General features: G+C 40.9%; 1 long non-coding RNA gene across 1 annotated transcript in view; it reads left to right on the top strand.

Moving 5' to 3' along the window:
• The window catches only part of LOC126407265 (uncharacterized), a 47,009-nt gene that overhangs the window by 27,130 nt on the left and 647 nt on the right, over window positions 1–19,232 (top strand). Inside the window, exon 3 of the long non-coding RNA XR_007571764.1 lies at window positions 15,268–15,358. This is a non-coding gene — a long non-coding RNA (uncharacterized LOC126407265). The remainder of the gene's footprint in view (window positions 1–15,267; window positions 15,359–19,232) is intronic.

The following is a 19,232-nucleotide window of genomic DNA, read 5'->3' as shown; positions in this document are numbered from 1 at the left end:
GTTGTTGATACAGTGACTAACCGGGTGTTGAAAAGATACAGCAACGATTCATCTTTTCTTTTATCGTCTTTTCTTGTATGCGGTTTAATTTAATTCACAAGATCTTATTGTAACCAAAGTGTTATCTGTCCGCAAAATCTCTTTTTATCATGGTTTATTGACTTTAAAAGAGACACATGAATGTTTTCTGATTGCAAGGACGACCCTTAACAACATTGTAGCTACTAAAAAGAGTTGTATGTGTATCAAAGCCTCATATATCTTATTCTTCTGTGCACTGAGCTCCATTATCGTCCAAAGCTATTAAAAACACCTCTTCAAGAATCGCCACCTTAAAGTGGCAGAGGGGTTCGCACGTCTCATCGACCCTGGGAGCTGTGTTGTTAGGAGAGATGGCTCCTGGTGGGGTCTCCCAAGGTAAAATGGTCCCAGGCGAGGGGCCAGACTAAGATTCAATCGTTCTCTAACCCTATTTGAATCGTCCAGAAAGGAGTTGTGGCGCATCATCCAGAAAAGGGAAACTGAGACCCCTCTTGAGGCCAGACCAGGGAGGGGAGCTCACCAGCGAGGATTTAGTGGCTGGGCCTTGACCCACAGCCTGTTAAATCTACACAGAGCCCATTTTCTGTAGGCCTATTATTCTTAGGAATAGGTATTGGGGTCAGGTCCATTGTCAGCTGTGCGGCAGGCAAAAGCGGGGATCCAGGCGTCTTGACACCTGGCATCACAGACTGGCTCGAGGGACATGGAACGTCTCCTCTCTGGCTTGGAAAGTGAGTTGGAGTGGTACTGACTAGATATCGTTGGGCTCACTTCCACGAAGGGGGTCACAGTATATTGATATCGGTATTGACGATAATTGTGATATTTTAAAAAAATGAAATACTGATATCATGTTAATAATAGACATTTGATAATATCGTATAAATATTCCAGTGCCTTTTAAATAATTTCCGTTTCTTTCCATTCTCGCTTTGTCTCCCTCCCGTCCGACCCCACAGACGCACACCTGACAACTAGCGAGGTAGTAGCTACTACCACAGTCTGTGCCTACTGCTGCACAAAGACGAGATGATGACGAAAAAAAGGTTAGCTCGCCAGTGTGGGGGCTTTTTGAAATTTTATACAGTAGATATTGCGATAATATCGTTAACGTGAATTCTTTGGGCCACAATAATCGTGTAGTGAAATCTGATGTGGTGCCAGCCCTACTTCCACACATAGCACTGGTTCTGGACCCAAACTCCTGGAGAGGAGAGGCTGGACTCTCTCATTTACCGGAGTTGCCCAGGGTGAGAGGCACAGGGCAGGTGTGGGGTGGTTGTGGGGATACTCAGGAGCTCCTGGCTGAGCGCTGGGCTGGAGTTCTCGGGGAAACGAGAGGGTTGCTTCTGCTTCTTCTGGACAGACCGGGTAAACCCAAACATGTAGTGAGGGTGAGGGAACATCTGGCTGAACCCTCTGTCCACAAGGTCTTCAGCTACCACCTTCAGGAGAACTTTTTGTGGAGGTTGGAGACTTGGACTCAGTGGCCCATGTCGTCCATTAGAGGCTGAAAAATATGACTGACAGTGTTTATGTGATGTCAGGGGGAGGAGGTGAGGGGGTGGGGGGCGTCCAGACTCCTTCCCAGCTTCCTTAGAACAACAGTGGTCTTTGATGAGAGCTGCTGAATAGCGGCCGGGCTGCACGCTGACACCCAAGGCCGAGGAACGGCAGACCAGCTGGGATTATTGTCAAAGCCGACGACCTGTTTGCTTAACCTCCTCACCCGACCCCTGAGGGGGGGTCAGGGTAGCCGGGTCGGCCCTCCTCCTCCTCGTCCTCCTCTTCTTCTTGTTCTTCTCCCTCGTCTCCTCTCCTGCTGCTTCCTCCCACCCTCCTCCAGTCACATTAAGCCCTCCTCCTCCTGCTTCCCACGCCGCGTCGTTACCTCGATTACATCACACGTCATCAAGCACGCCACGGATTTGGGCTGGTTGGGTTTTTGCTTTGTGCCAGATGTATGGTCGACTATATGAGTGTGTGTGTGTGTATGTGTGTGTAATCCTAATCTCCAGTTCTCCACTACCAGAGTTTAAATTACAACTGATCATGTGTTGATAAAAAGTCTCAGTAAAGATAAACATTTAAATTTATGTCCGTTTTGGCATCATGTAGACAGTATATACTGTAGTACTACTGTATGTTGCGTATTAGTGGTGTCAGGACAAAGACGTTACTCAGCTTACATTTTATGTTTAAAAGGATTTATCCAAAGACTTTGTTTTTGATAGGAAATAAATCTTGTGATTTTCAAGAAGCAGTTAAAATCATGGAAGTGGTTTTCTTTCTCCTATTCAGCTTTTATTTTATATTGAGTACTGCAGCACTACTGAACAAGTTAAATATGAAATTGCAAAATCTGGTCTCTATGTTTTGGTTTACGCTGATGTTTTGGGGTATTGGGGTAAAGTTTTTTTAAAAGCTAAATTATCACACAATAATTTGGCGCCCTTCCACTTGCAGTAACTCTGAGGACCACTTAGGGCTCATGGACCCCCTGTTGAAGACCCAGGTTATAAAGCAGTTAAACAGAATGGTTAACCATTTAGGGAAGTATGCGAATTACCTCAGCCAAAGAGGCAGCGCTTTTAGATTAGTTTATTTGTCTGTTAGTCAGCAGGATTACGGAAAAACTACTGGACCTATCTTCAGAAAACTCAATTGAATAGTGTAGCATGGGCCAAGGAGGAACCCATCAAGTTTTGGAGCATATTCGGATCACTGACGGGATATACAAATTATTTTTCACTTTTGTTAACATTAGGAGATGGAGCACAATTCATACACCAGAGCAATAAAATATGAAAAATGAAAAAGGATACAGATTTACAATAAAAGAGTAAAGAGTAAAAAAAAGTGTAGAGGTTAAAATAAATTATTAAACGATTTACAATTTTAAAAAATCAATCAATCAACAGATGGAAATGTATCTCATGTCTGTGTGCTCAGAGCAAAGCTAGAGTCAGGTTAGCCTAGCTTAGCTCTGTCCAAAGTTTAAAGAAGCTCCTCTGAACAGCGCAGGTTTGGTTACGGTCAAAGCTAAATATGGCGACTGCGTTTGTGTAATGGGGGGCGGGAGGTCAGGGTCAGGTTGGGAAAACAAGGGGCCTCTTTCAGTCTGATAGAAGCGTCACTGTATTGAGCTGAAAGCTTCAAACATGTTGATCTACTGTCAGTTTAGTCAAGTTTAACAAAGCATGATTGTTTTTTGTAGCTGTCCACAGAGCTGTTAAATCCCACAATGTGTTCAGTCATTCACATTTGTATCTTGTGAATCCGCTTTATATTAGAGCCATACAGTCTCCACTGCTGGTGTGTAGATAAAACTACAGTCTTAACCCAAATCTGGCACATTAACACTTTAATTACTGTTGATTCATGTTTGTCGTGCCTGATGATAAGAACCAACTCCTCACTAGCCCTGCGTTAGCCGTGCTGTGCTAGCGCAGCTGCATTTGGCCAAATGCAGCTCTTAATGTTGGTCCACAGGATTAAGCTGAGCAGTAAAGCCTCCTGTTATCTGGCAGCATTATCCCTCAGGAGTTCCTAACATTAGTGACCTGTAAGCCTGTATGTTGGAGCGCAGCCACTCTGCAGGTTAATGAGCAGTAAACAGACAATATGATGCATCATTCACGATACACTGCTTTCTAATGATACCGACCCACTGGTCACCGTACAGGTACTTTTACCGTCAGCACTTACATACTGTTTCCATGGTTACCATAATAGCCACATGGTCAAGGTCAGGGGGAGATCATGGTCATGTTTAAAGGGAATAATTCACCCACAGAATGACCATTTGTATATCAAATACTCACCCCGTGTTGACCTGAATTTGTGAAGAAAACTTTTTCCTGCATCCCTCTACAGTAAATGAAAAATCCAGTGTATCAATACATCCATCAACTGTCACACAAGTCATACAGTATAATTCAAGTGTCATTTATCCAGTCATATGCTCAGTGCTTCACAAACAGACAGCCCTTTCTGACAGAAAACTGAAGTGAAGCAGAAATGTATCCATGCTCTCTTCAAAGCCAGACTCCGTTGACAAAAACAATAATTTTACCTCACTGAACACGGGAGCTGCTGGTCTACCGCTGCCTCGATCAGTTAGTTAGTTTGTGTTATTGTGTGACTTTGGTGTTTTAAAGGGTTAGTTCAGATTCACCAAAGTCACACTGTAACACAAACTACACAAATTACAACACTGCTCATCGAGGCAGTCGTAGACCAGCAGCTCCTGTTTTCAGCTAGGTAAAAGTACTGTTTTTGTCAATGGAGTCTGGCCTTGAAGAGACCATAGAGAAGTGTCACTTTAGTTCAGTTCCCCATCAGAAAAGGCTGTCTGTTTGTGAAGTACTGAGCATTTGATTGGATGAATGAGACTTAAAATATACGGCACTAATTGTCTGTGAGTTCGTAAACGGATGTTTTGATATAGTTTCGCTGTTGTTAAATGCAGTCACCTATGACTTCAATTCATCAAGAATTTTCTCCATCTTTGGATTCTTCGTTCACCAAGAAGGCATTTGCAAAAAATAACAAAATTTTCTTCATGAATTCAATGTAACATTGGGTGTGAAACTGATATATAAATGATCATTTGGGGGTTGAAGTATTCTTTAAACAAACAGCAATCTGTAGTGTTAAAATGCGATATATGTCTCTTTAACATTGTCACCTGACTTCCTCTTGTGCTGCAGTCATAATCGCTACAGCCACGAGAGGATGCTGTCATGTGAACGCAAACATATGTAGTTTTCAACAGTCTCTGTCTTACAGGAAATTATGGTTTTTGAAGCCACATACAAACAGAAACATTGAATCTCTGTTGAATAAGAGCTGAATCCAAATATCCACCCTCTGGACTTGTGGACTGAGCCCTCGCAGACTTCAGTTGTACGTAGTGTGACGACTTTACTGTCATATAAGTTGATGAACAGTGTTGAACTTCATCTGTTCCCGCATATAACAAAATATAAATCCCATGTATAGCATTTTGACCCCCCTTATAGCTTATACTTATTCATATTTCTCTATCACAATGTGGTTTAATATTATCTCTGGCCTGCACAATTAGTAGTATATTTGGATAGTAAGTATTTGGGTTATTAAATCAGTTAAGCATGCTGAAGTCTGCACCCCAGGCGTACTCTCTGGAAGTCTGCAGGAAATCCACTTGAGACCCCTTGTTGACTGGTTGAATTGAGGATTTGGAGCCCTCAGCACTCCCAGACTTCCTGGAAACGTGCCCGCGAAGTCCGCAAGTCTGCAAGTACGGTGAAGTCGGGACATTTGGATTCAGCCCAAGTTTTACTGAAGGATTGGATTCCTAGAAGGCACTGGTGGAAAGTAACTAAGTACATTTACTGCAAGAACAATTTTGAGGTGTTTGTACTTAACTTGAGTAGTTACATTTTCTGCTACTTCTGCTTCTACTCTGCTGCCTCTCACAGGGAAATAATATACTTTTTACTGTACTTATTTATCTGGAACTTTTCCCTACTTTGCAGATTTAGATTATCAATACAAAATATAATGACTAACCTAAAAAATTGATATATAATTATAGATAAAGCTACCACATGCCAGCTGGATTAATGCCCCAGTGGTCTGTGTATATTCACTCTTTTAGTTAGCCGTACATCTTTAAATCACTCTCCCTCCAGAGCTGAACTTGTGTTGTGTTCAGTCGGTCTATATCTGCTGTGGAGATTATTACTGAGCATTTATCCCTCAGCAGTGCCTAACATTAGTGACCTGTAAGCCTCCGTTGGCACCGCGCTCAGCTTCAGGTGGTTTGTGGTCAGCAAACGTACGACGGCGTCTCTCGGTATAGACAATAAACTGAGGGATCTGCTGTTTCCATGACACCGGGCGGCTCAGGTGAGTCCAGGTGAAGGTTTCACAGTTTAATCGTCAGGGTAAAGGGAAGGTTAAAGGTTCTGAGTTGAACATGTTTATCTAACATTTGATTACATTTGTTGGTGTAAAGAAATGCTGAAGACAACCTGCAGCTTCTGCTCACACTCGCTGTACTATCAGTGTTTGTGTGTCTCCACATTAGGACCACATTTCCCATCAAACCCGTGGCTTTCTGTCCCTCCTCCCTGAAGAGGACAAACATGCTGGAATTGATTTTTTTTTTTCCCCACTGGGTTTTCACTCCCTCCAAAAACTCAAGCTGTCTGACATTCACACCCACTTCACGCTGCTGGTGTCTCAGTCAGCTGTGTAGAGGTGAGAAAGGAGCCAACTTCTCTATCACCTCTTTTTTATTTTTTACACAAATATTTCTGGCACTTTCTGTGTGCACAGCTGAGTGCAACACTATGGATGTCATCAGGGAAAGATTTGGTGTGCACTGTTGTCCCAATATTTAAACTGTACCCCATCTCCCCACTCTGCATGATGGATAACTTTTCACCAAACCTTCGAGTGTGGCTGGTTGCCTTCCAACGTGGCCCGACAAAGACGTCTTACAAACTTGTTCCTTTCAAGCCTTTATCACCCAACATCAGTACTGGACCTCACTGATGCCAACATGATCTCATGCGTACTCTTTTGCCCCACAGGCGTTACTAAAAATACATGTCTTCATACAACAGTTAGTGTGATAGCCTTATTTTTAGGAAGAGAAACATGGTGACGACGTTCCTTAAAATGAGTCAGAGTTCACTTGAAGTTCACACATCAGTCTCCTTGTGGAAGTCTGGGGGGAAAGTCCCCTGTTTCTGGGCTGTTAGGAACCATCAGCCCATTCGTCACATGATCGCAGCCTTCCAAAATACGTGTCATACATGAATTACATGATTACAAAGGTTTTGTACGAATTTTGGTGCATTACTTTTTGTAGGAAAACAGTGCACGAGAATTGCCTGATTAAAATGGTGCCTTGTGCATTATAACTTGATGCAGAAGGGTTGGCACTTTGGTTTAGGCAACAAAACTACGTGGTTATGGTTAGAATAAGATCTTACATGTTGCCAAAACATCCGGCTTTAAGGGCGCATTCACACCAGGATAGTCCAGGGGACTCGGTTCGATTGGGCAGGGAATACAGAAAAATTTCGCAGCTTCATTTGGTTTGGTTCACTTTCACACTGCACTTTCTAAAGCGGACCAAACCGCTTTGACAACGTCACGCAGTTACAACACCTGCGTGTTTGGGGGCGGTATTGCCCGAATTGACTACTGACCAGGAAGAAAAAAAGCATGAGGAAGAAGAAAACTAGGCTCATCGATTAGCCAGGACCGAAAACGCAAATCGAACCTCACTTGCATGTGAACCAAGACCCCCAGTTTTCAAGCGGACCAGGTTTCGCTCGTTTGGTCCTCACCAGAGTTCAAATGAGCGTTCACACCACTCCAAACGAACCAAACTCTCCGTGGATGTGGACCAGGGTTCGTTTAAAGTGGACCAAATAGCACCAGTGTGAATGCGCCATAAGTGGCTCAGATGTGGCTAAAAAGGCAGCGATGTGTCGTTAGAAAATACCTGGCTTTATGTGGCACAAACACCTCAGCCGACGTCGCTGGTCTTGAACATCGCCCTGTGTATTTATGAGACCCATTCCCATACCCTCACCTCCCATCCACCCTAAGCAGACTTTCACGCTCTTTAAACTATGTACATTGCTCCAAGTGTCTAATGATGTGGATGGGTTTAGTTTGGAGCAGGCGGCAAGCCCAGTGCGTCTCACAAAGATGATAAACAGTGCCCCGCGGCAACATTAGGAGGCCGGTGACAGCGTTGTACTGCTGATGCTTACGTGGCTGAATGAAATTAAGGGAATATAGAAATGGAAACCAGAAGGGTGGATGTTGTTACAGCATCATGGGTGGAATTCTTAGGTGTCTCAATAATTTCAGCCACAGAGTGTGTGTAGATTTACAAAAGGGAAAATTATTTCTGCATAAAGACGAGCACCTCCCATTTCTCTGCACTGTTTTTACTGTAAGCTCATTCTCAGTACTACTCTGTATGTATGGATGGATGGATGGGCGGATGGTGGTATGTGCCATATCAGTCATCAGGGTTGCACTGGCTGAATGCCACCCTGATGACATCACAGATTAGTGTCATGGCTGCGGGCAGAAAAGCGGCTCATGTATTGATTTCACTGGCTGTAAGACCGGCGGCTAGCGTTTGATAACAGGTTGTTTTTATGAGCTTTATTCCCTCTGCAAACTCTGAGCGTCGTCTCGTACTGTAAAGTGCAGCCCGAGGTGTCTTCTCAGATTACACTGAGCTGAGGAGAAGAAATCAGATGTGAGTAAACGGCCGCTGGTCACTTGCTCATGCTGCCTAATTATCTTCTTCTCGTTTTCACCACCATTTCACAGTTTGGGCATGTAGCTGATGCTGTTTTAATCCACAGTGACACTAAAATAAGCTCCAGAGACGTGATTGCAGACAGTAACAGCAGCCAAGAGCCACACAGCGCCTTCTACAAAATAAAAGTCATGTGAAAACATGTTGAGGTGCTTTTTGGACACATGTTGGTTTCACTCTGATTACTGGTGACAATATTTGAATAACAAATGAACATAATGACTTAACTGCAGTGTTTCACCCTCTATATTGACCTATGGAACTATATAAGCACACAAGATTATTTATGTAAATATCCTTGATAACGTACAAGCTTTATTATTTTAGTTTTATGTTAAGTGTTACATCCTGAAAACTTCTCTGCAGAGTTTTTCCATTTTTTTGCTACTTTAAACTTGTATAAAATGTATAGAAAAATATTGTGGCCTAGTTTTTACTGTGCTGCATTATTGTGACAGTTATCAGTGCTACTTTAGTTACTGAACATATTAATATTTTGTATATAAAGCATGTGATAAGTATAAAAATGTGATGTATTATTATAGATAAAAGTAGTTAAATAATTAATAATAATCAACTAAAACAGTAAAATGCTGCTTTTACATTAATATATGAGTAATAACAAACCATTAATATAATTGTGAAAACTTCACAGGACACATTTTTCTGTATTTATTTTATTTTTCTACTTGAGTATAATTTAAATGCAGGACTTTTACATGTATCAGGATCTGAACACTTTTTCACTGCAAGCAAATGCATTTTTTGTAGGTTTATTCCCATTGTATAACTTTTATTCTTACTTTAATTTCAGTAGGTTAATTTTTTAATTTAATACTTTGTATTTAATCCATAAAATGTGAAACTTACAGCACATTTATCACCACTGAACATCACTTAAAATAGCCTACATGGTTTTTGAATAAGTGTAGTTTACTTAATAAATAATAATAATAATAATAATAACAAAGATTCCAGCAGTATTTTTATTGTTTAGGCAGTGAGATTTGGTTTTACCTGCTGATGTGATGTTCAATAATTATTAATTTAAAATAAAAAAATAAAATAAATAAAATTTAGACACTCATCTTCAGTTGAAATAACTTTTTATTATGTCTGCAGTGTGGACACAGAACAACCAGCATCTGTATGGATAATGCATACAGTATGATATTAGAAATAAGGGAACATCTGCTGTTTAGTTTTTATTGGAAAAACAACATAGAGATGTTGATTAAAGTCTAAAAATACCAGCATCACGTCGCTGTGCTGTCTGCTGACTGTGAGCCTTTATATTTGTGTGAATTAATCTGCAGTGATCAGATGGAGATGTGGGAGAATTCCCACGAGCTCAGAAAGAAAATCCTGATTTCATCTTCTGAAATATTAAAAAGGTTCCGTCTGAATCTCTCCAGCTTTTATCTGCAGGGTAAATAAATAAGGTTTATTTATTGGTGAGAGGAATGTTTGATATCTATCTGCTGTGTTTTCTTCTTTTACAAGTTTTATTTAAACTTTGCGTCACGTTGCGTTTATGCGTTGATCAGTTTAGAGCTGTTTTCTGTTTTATTCTTTATTCTTAGATTATTTTCCGACACTTTAATCTAAGTTTACAAACCTCATAAACTTTATATTATTTTTAGGCCTACTAAAGAATAAACACGCCCAACTTTAGACGGACTTAATAAAGTTAATACAAGTTATTATTCCTGCGCTTTTTGTTTGGATTTTGATCAAACCGGCTTCTGATGAAATCTAAATATCTCATGAACCGGACTGTTTTTGTGCCTCTGATTCCGATCCTGATTAATGCTCTGCATCTCTGCTTGAAATATTAAATAATTAGTTTTTAAAAATTACTTTTGTTCCGCTGATTAATGATTTAAAGTTTATTTTGGACGCGGTAAAACTAAAAGAGAAGAACATCCGCCACATGCCGCGCCTCCGTTCACAGCGTGTTTCTTTTTTTTTTAAATGCATATATTTATTTATTTTCTAAACTTGGGAGAAAAAAACTTCTCAAGTTTTGGAGGTTGAAAGAGAAAGAGATGGAACATGATAACATCTTTTTACTCCACGCAGAGGCTGGCGGGTCAAGACCACAACGGAAATAAAAAATACATACAGCCCATAATATAATAAAATTAAATTAATAAAAATGCCAAGGATTAAAAACAAAATTCGGTTCGTTTAAATTGGTAAAATAAAAAATAAGACTGACTCACAAACAATGTGAAAGAACTAGATACTTCACCCAAATCTTCACATCGCTGTATGGACATGAAGCCTCGCGATAATTAGGTGATAACAACTTAACAGCGATATTAACTAAACGCTCCTCTCTGCGGCTCCACAGTGATCAGACACTCCGCCAAAAATACTCAAAAACAAAATATTTATTAACACTTGTATACATAAACTTTTCCCTGAAGAGTTAATTTACTTCTGAGCTGATTAATGAATATAAAGTTAAATATATTTATATTTATAGCAAAAAATATATGAGAGAAAAATATTTATTTATCTGTGATACAGTTCATCCACACAGGACATGCAGTATTTAACTATTAGAACTATTAAACTACCAGGCTGCTAATAGCAGGGCCTCTATATACCAATAACTATGGGATAAAAAAGGGTCATGATGTCTGAAAATGATTTAATAACCAGTGAGTTAGATGATATTTAATTATAAAAATAGAGTGGAACAGTGTGTTATTATATTATCATGGTGGCTGCACAAAATGTACATATGTTAAGTCAAATATACAAATTAAAAAAGTTAAAACTTAATGTAAATAAATACCATTATTAGGCGGACTATTAACATGATTTTCAGTTTGTTTTAGCCTCACTTCTGCTTCTAAAATAATAATAATGTTAATAATAGTATTTTCAAGGATTATTTAATTTATTTTAATTATTTCAAAGGACTTTATTTGCATGAAAGTTTTAAGACCAGTGTTGCCAAGGCATCAAAATTCAATTTATCCAAATATTTAAACAGTACGCAGTAATAGAAATGTGAACAGTAAGACATTATAAACATTATTATATATACATATTATAGGTATGTAGTTGTTTGTGTGAGTGCACATGTGTGTGTGTGTGACATGGTTCAACTGTTTCTAACAAATAAATATTTTTTCAAGAATTAAGGAAAATTCTTCATAAAGATCATGTGATTTTACATTGATGCCATTTTAACACACAGGCTGGTTCAGTTTCACATTTTGTAATGTGGGTGTTTGTTTTTCTTGGTTTCCTGGATTTCACTGGTTTCTTAACGCTTTGGTATGAAAATCTGTCACTGATCTGTCACAGTGAACATTAAGTGTGTGTTAACTTTTGGCAGTGTTACCCTGCAAACCCTGCATGGCATTACCACTCAGAAATAATACTATTATAGAAATTAAGGCAGACTTAATTTTGCCTCTGAGGAACAACACAACTTGAGTTAAGTTTCAACAGTTTGCAAATTAACTTTTAGATTATACAGAAATAAAGAGCTGCTTGGAACGGTAGAAGAAAATACATCCACATTTCTGAAATACAGAAATATGTTTTAAAAGCATGCTGGTTGTTTAAATGAAGAAATAAAATGTTCAACATCACAAAGCACTAATATAAAGTTTTATTTGTGTTTCACCAGGAGTTAAAATCTCATTTAGGTCAAACAATATACTTTATCAGGCCAAGATGGGCATTTAAGGATGAAAAAATGGGATCTGATGAAAGAGAAGTAGTTTATATTATTATATTTCCTTATAAAAAGTAGCTCTACCTGTAATAGTTCTCTGTACATTATGAAACCCATCCTGTCACATCAGAGGTTCAGCTGTGTCACAGGCCGCTGTACAAACATTTACAGTAAATGTGATTTTGTTTACTACGAGGTCTGAGCTCCGGTGTTGACCTTTGACCCCTCAGATGGCGACTCCTGCAGAAGCAAAGTGGATGCTCTTTCGGTTTAAAACACCTCGCTGATGCATTATTAACCACGAGCCGAGCTGAGCGGATCAGCTGATCGCAGCTGCTGCGGCAGGCCGGCTGCTCGCGTCGATTCGCCCTCTGAGGTGATTAGTTGTCACGCAATGGGCCTCTAAAATACACAGAGGAAGAAGAGGAGGAGGAAGGAGGTGAAGAGGAGTGCAGGGAGGGACGATTCCCGCTCATTGGCTCACAAGCCGGTTCCCAGTAGATTGTAATTGGCTGGTGCTGGTTCCCAGGAGCACCCAGGGCTGGAGGGAGGTGGGGGTGGTGGAGGAGGTGTCGGTGAGGAAGGTCAAACAGGCCACGCCCCGTTAAAACTCAGCAGCTTTTAGTGTTTATCCCGTGTTGACCCCCTGCTTCGCCTCCTCCTGCTGGAGCCCCGCAGCCTCCCAAACCAGCTCCTCCTCTCCACCTCCTCTTCCTCATCTTCACTGTCCTCCATTTCTTTCGTCCTCCTGTCGTTGCTCTCTCTCCATTTCTCTTTCCTCCTCCTCTACCTCCGTCACCATCATCCATCTCTTCCTTATTTAGCCATCACTCGCCTCCTGCCTTTCCTTCTTTCTCCACCTCCTCCTCCCCTCTTAGTTCTGCACCTCCTAACAGCTCATCTTTTCACCCCATCTCTTTCAGTTTTCTTTTCTTTCACCTTCTCTAACTGTCTCCTAGAAACCAGTACATACTGTATATAATACTATATTTTCTTTAGTGTATAATCACCTGAAAATAAGAATCATTGTACCTTTGAATGAGCCGTTTATATCTACATAGAGAGCAGGTCCTCATCTTCAGAGATTGCCATGTTTTTACAGTAGCCCAGAACAGACAAACCAAACACTGGCTCAAGATAGGGCCATTCGCATTTTTGCACCAGCCGGGTCTGTTTGTTTGGGAGAGGAAGAGACCTCTGTGGATAATTCGGCTCCTAAACGTCTGGATCCTAAGTTTTCAGAGAAATAATTGGAGCACACATTAGCAGGTGGCTAACGGCTGTCTGCGATGAGCTGAACAACATCAAAGACACACTGTTTTGTAACGTGAAACTGGTTTATTCAGTGTTTTTACTGGTTTAAATCACCTGGTCCGTTTGTTTTGTAGAGGAGGAGACCTCTGTGGATAATTCAAGTCCCTGTAAAAACCTCCTGAACAACGAACACTGAAGGAATCTTAACCTGGAGTTCAGTTTCAGTTGGTTGCAATCTGTTATCCGTATGGCCTGATGACACTGAATCCTTCTCACTGTCCCTTTATTTGAATCCACAATCTTCACCGTACCTTAACCAAAGTACTGTTGCCTAAACCTAAATACACACGTCTCTGCGTTCAGAATATAACTGGCAACACATAAAAACATAATCTTGAGGAAGCAGGGCTGAGTATGTTTAACGTATAAAGTTGTTTCAGTCACAGTCCCATTTATTGTTCCCGCAGAGGATGTTGGTGACGCACAGCTGGAGCTCTTTCACAGTTCGGATCGACGTGAAACTCTCCTGGTTGAATCATCAGAACAAACGATGAAGGACTGGTTTTTGGACTAAAAAGTAAAAGGTACAAGACTGTGGACATGAGAACTTCAGGGTAGAGGTTAACTACAATTCCCAAGGTGCATTTAGGCAGAAACATCCAATCACAGAGCTTAAAATCTTGTGACATGCTCCGCTAATGGCCAGCTGAAGCAATCAGTTTTGCCTGAATTCAATAACCGTGGCAGCTTGTTTTGATCGCAACCGTTTTGAATTTACTGCCTCTCGTGTGACGCCTCCAACGAGCTTCTTCTTCATAACAACGGCCGTCAAGTTTCATGGATATTGTTGTTGCCGATCATGTCTTTTTTTGATCTTTGTCACAGCCGCACACCCAAAACATGGTTTAAGATTTGGAGCTGTGGGCGCTGCTTTTCCTCGCCATAATGTAGAATTTAGATCCGAAGAAACGAAGCTGAAATAATTAAACTGGTGTCCATAACATAACATGATTCTTAATATTATTACTATTATTATTATTATTATTATTATTATTTATTATTACTATTATTATTATTATTATTATTATTATTATTATTATTATTATTATAGTAATTCCAGAACCTTCCTCTCACCTCCTGCCTCTCCTGTCATCCTATCTTTCCTCCTTCACCTCCGCATCCTCCATTCTCACCTCTCCTTCCTCCTCTATTCGTTATTCAGCTTCTCCTCCTCCTCTGCCATCTCTCATGAACCTCCTACTCTTCTTTCTCCCCCTCCTCCAACTCCTCGCCATCTTCATCTCTTCCACAGCCATCGCCTCCTGCTGCTACTGCCTCTATTCGTCCTCCTCCACCCTCACCATCCTCCATCTCCTCTTCCTCGCCTACTATCTTTACTATCCTCGTCCTACTCTTTCTCCTCGTGGCCTTGTGTATTCCCCGCTGCCCGTGTCTCGAGAAATCAATGAATTGTTTCTTTGTGATGTTAGGAATGGTAAAAATGCGGATCATGATTTTAAAAGCCAAGTGTGACATCTTCAAATGTTTTGTTTTGTGTGATCAGCAGTCCCAAATCCAGAGGTTCATTTAAGATAAAAGCCTCACACTGGAAGCTAAAACCTGTTAGCGTCTCTCAAAGCATTAACATTAACAACCGTAAACCTATCGGTTGATCTAACCCAGATCTTACCCCAAATTCTTGTATTTTAATTTGATAATCAAATATACAAGTTGGTATCGATGTAATGAGGCATCGCTTTTCACGAGAACTTTGTCTGACCTTGTGCAACCTGCTGCCTCCTCTTCCTCTTCGACATCCTTCACCTCCTGCTGTCACTTTGCCATTTTCCTCCAGGAAGCAGCTCTGCCTCTTTGTTTGACTTCAGAATGACCCGTCTGTCTGTCTCCGTGTCTCTCTGTCTTTCAGCCCGCGTGTCTGTTTCTCCAACATGCAACAACGTTCGTCAGAGCTGTCGGTTCCTCGTCTGAACCCAGAGAAGATACTGAACCGTCATCAGGTAATTTAGTTTCAGGAGGACTTTGGGAGGACAGTTCAAGGACGTGACCTCAGTGTCCTCTCTGGTCAGTGTGTCCCTGGTTTTCACATCCTTACTGTGGCTAAATTTTCACCAACTCAACTCTCAACTGACTTTTGGTGACACACAAACTCACCATAACGCACCACAGCTTCCTCTCGGGATAAACCTGAATATTTTTAGGCTAAATGACCAGTTTGAAGCAGTAAACCAGTGCTTTTGTTGGGACTGTTCTCGGATGTCTCTCGGTTAGTTTGTCGAATTCTTTGGCAGTTTGTCTGTCCGCCTGCCTGTTTAAATCCCACTGTCTGTTTGGCTCACACACCTGTCTGTCTCTCTGTCTGTTTGACTGACTGGCCGTCTGTCCGACTTGATGCTTTCTTCTCGTTTCTGTCTCTTTCCTCTTCCCCGTCTGTCGATCCGGGCCGCGCCGGCCTGTCCAACCTGTCTGTCTGCCTGTCTGTGGAAGGACAGTTTAAATCCGGTCTCACCTTCCCTCCTGAACTCTTCCTGCCTCTTTGTATATTTTGTAAAAATCAGAGACAGTCAGCTGAACTTTATCTGCCCCCTATCCTGTCTCAGATCTTGTCTCGTCATTTTGAATGATTTAAAGACTTTTCTGTCAATAAAAAACAAAAACATGTCTTGCACTTCAGAGAAACATAAATAAAAACCAATATTTAAATGTTTATTGCTCTCAAATCGTTCTAATCAGTCTGTTTTTGCTGCATCATGAATGAAATTCCAGCACAGGATTCTGGCTGTGTCTCTGACCTTTGACCTCCTGCTTGTAAAGCTGGAGACCTGGAGGTCGGAGCTTTTTGTGATTTCACGCTGGCTGCAGGTCACTTTAAAGTGTCTGCGACGGAAACGCAGATTAAACCTGAACAAAAAGAACGAGCTAAAGTGTTTTCAAAGGAAGCGAAGACTTCGCTCCGCAACTATCCTGTTAAATCTGTGGCTGCGTCAAGCGAGCGGCGGCCAAGCGGACGAGGATAAATCGCTTCCTTCCTCTCTTAAATGAAGTCAATTACTGGGCGAGGTAACGGTTATAATCGGAGCTGGTTGGGTGACATCCATCACTTTCCACCTCCCCTCAAAATTCAACCCCCCGCCGGCTTCCACCGCAGCAGCTTAGCTCTGTGGCCCAACAGGCAGGAGGAGAAAGTGGGTTAAAAATGGCCGTCGTCTCAGGAGCATGTCAGCGGGAGGGAAGGCCACTGACTGCGCCTTTACTGTACATCTGGAGAACGTGCGGCGATTTCCATGAAAAGCCTCTCAGAGCAGAGGGTTGTAGGGTGGAAGGGGAGGAAGGAAGGATGAAAGGAAGGAAGGAAAAGAGAAAGAACATACGACAGACGCAGCAGAAATGAAAGCATGCATACATAATAGAGCGTGAAGCCACGAGGTGAGGATGAAGAGCGGGTCGGGATGTCCCCCTTCCTCCCCTCTTTATTTTCTTGTTTCGTTTGTAGAAAAAAGGGGGGAAGGGGTCCGAGGAGGAGGGAAGTCCGGCCTTCTGACAGAGGTGAAAGCGAGGGGAGGTTAGAGGAGGAGGGATCAGGGGCGGAGTTGGCGCTCAAACTGGCACCTTGGCGAGCCACTCAGGCGGCGGCGCTCTACGATAGAAAAAACCCCATAAAACCCTGGTGGAAGATTGAGATAATTCTAATTAGAAGTGACTCTGCGTGCCAGTGATCCATGCAGACTATTAGTGTTGTCACGAAACACTGCGGATGCTACTGGGCATGCTCAGTGAGTCGGGCAGCCCCCGCATCACTGGGCTGTTTGGCGAATGGAAGGTCACGTCGCCTGGGTGTGCAGCAGCGAGCGCTCCCTCAACACGCTCAGGGTTGCCTGGATTCTGCACGCGATCTTCACCAGGGGGCGGGGTGGGAGAGAGCGCCGGGCGCCGCAGCCAGCCGGGTCACGGCTCTTTTCTTTTTTTTTTTCTTTTTTTTTTTCATTTCCTGCGTTGTTTGTTTGAAAATACTGCAGCACAGTTTTGCTGCATTTTGAAGCTCATGCCCTTAAATCAGGACACGGAGAGTTCAAGGCCAAAATACATCGACCCGCTGCTCAATTGACTGAAGTCCAAAAATAAAACAAAAACAGGCGAGTCACGGCATCGCCGCCCGGACGTCAGTGCTCCTCCTGACGGAACAAAATCCTTCTGATGTGTCAAAACTGCTCCAGTGTGATGCAAATGCACATTTAACCTTTTTACTTTAAGAAACACAGCGCTTTAATTTTTTACGCCACATCAGCCCTTTAAACTTTTCATATTAACCTTCAGGTGAAGCAAACAAGGAATCAGTAACTTTAAGTGTTCAAACAACTGAATGTGAAGTCTGAAATGTTGAAAATAAAAGGTTTTGATAACTTAATTTAAGGTTTATTCAAACTACGTGACCCATAATCTTCCAAATTAAGGGTGAACTCAAAGCAATTTTCAGCATTTTTAAGACATTTTGCCCCCCTAGTGAAAATTCTAAACCACTTTAAAAACAGTCATCATACTATATATTCAAGATTATTATTTTTTTCCTCTTTGTATGACATGGCTTTATGCAAATAGCTGAATTTTTAAACCAAAATATTGTGTAAAGTAGTCCAAGGTGTGAGAGAATATCTGTGTTTCCACTGGGTGTAGGGACTCACATATTATATTTATAAAAAGGTCAAAGTTTGGACATTTTTTAAAAATTGATTTCTACATATTGTGATCAAAGAGTCATTTATTTTCATATAAGAATAAGCAGCTATACGTGATTTAAAGGTGGCCTTCACAAGGTTAAAGCATGTGTGTGCTTTTCTGTAAATAGCAGAGCTGTGTGTGTGTGTGTGTGTGTGTGTGTGTGTGTGAGTGAGCGAGAGAGAGACAGAGGGGGGTTGGTGTTGCTCCACATTCCTCCTGATTTTCTTTTTTTTATGCCCATTAGTTCAGTCAACATTTAGATTTCATGTTCAGATTCTTTCATATATTCATGTAAAGATGTGCAATCTCTTGTAGATATATAATCATATACATACACTTTTTACATAATGCTTGCAGTGTATTTGTTAATGTTCTTATATACTTAATATCTTATTTGATTTGAAATAAATTTACACATATTTATTTTACAAAATCCCATTAAATTGTCATAAACTTTACAATCATTTGCAAATGTACGGTATCAAATTTAATATTTATTTCTATGTATAAATGGTTCTCTGTCACATCATCAAATCTGTTTTTGCTGCATGTTTATTAATTTTCAATTAAATGTTTTAAACTGCGGACAAAAACACAAAAAAGAGCTGCAGCTTTGGAGGAATTATTATTTATGTTTCTTCTAAAACACATGATTTCAATGCCTCAAACCCACTTGCAATACAATTAGCAGGTTTAGACGGGAGGTGAGTTTGAAAAAATTCATTGTTTTTGCGTTAATCATTTTATCGCCAAAAATAATAACAGACAATTATTTATACAAAAATTATTTAGTAAAGTAAATACAATTATGACTTAAAACTTGATTTAATTTTCATTTTTACATCTTTTTGTGTTGGTGGCCTTTTTAAAAATCACTTCATATCTTCACAAGTTAACATTTGTTAGCTGTACGCTGCAGACTAACATATATTTAATTATTTAATTAAGGGGTTTTTCTTTTTGTTAGATTCCTGCAGAGTTTGCAACACTGCTTGTTTCTGCAGCTGTACGAGTTTCTTAAAGATAAAGATGAAACTTTCCTGTTAAAGTGTGTTTATTGTCTCTAAAGAGAACTGACTGACTCCATGTCTGCAGTGTGTGAAGCGTCAGGCTCCACCCACTGAAACAACAGAAAAAAACCACACAGTAACAAACATG

The sequence above is a fragment of the Epinephelus moara genome, chromosome 19, assembly GCF_006386435.1.
Source record: "Epinephelus moara isolate mb chromosome 19, YSFRI_EMoa_1.0, whole genome shotgun sequence".
NCBI classification, from domain to species: domain Eukaryota; kingdom Metazoa; phylum Chordata; class Actinopteri; order Perciformes; family Serranidae; genus Epinephelus; species Epinephelus moara.
The sequence above is the reverse complement of the archived record's forward strand: the minus strand, read 5'-3'. Positions and strand labels throughout refer to the sequence as shown.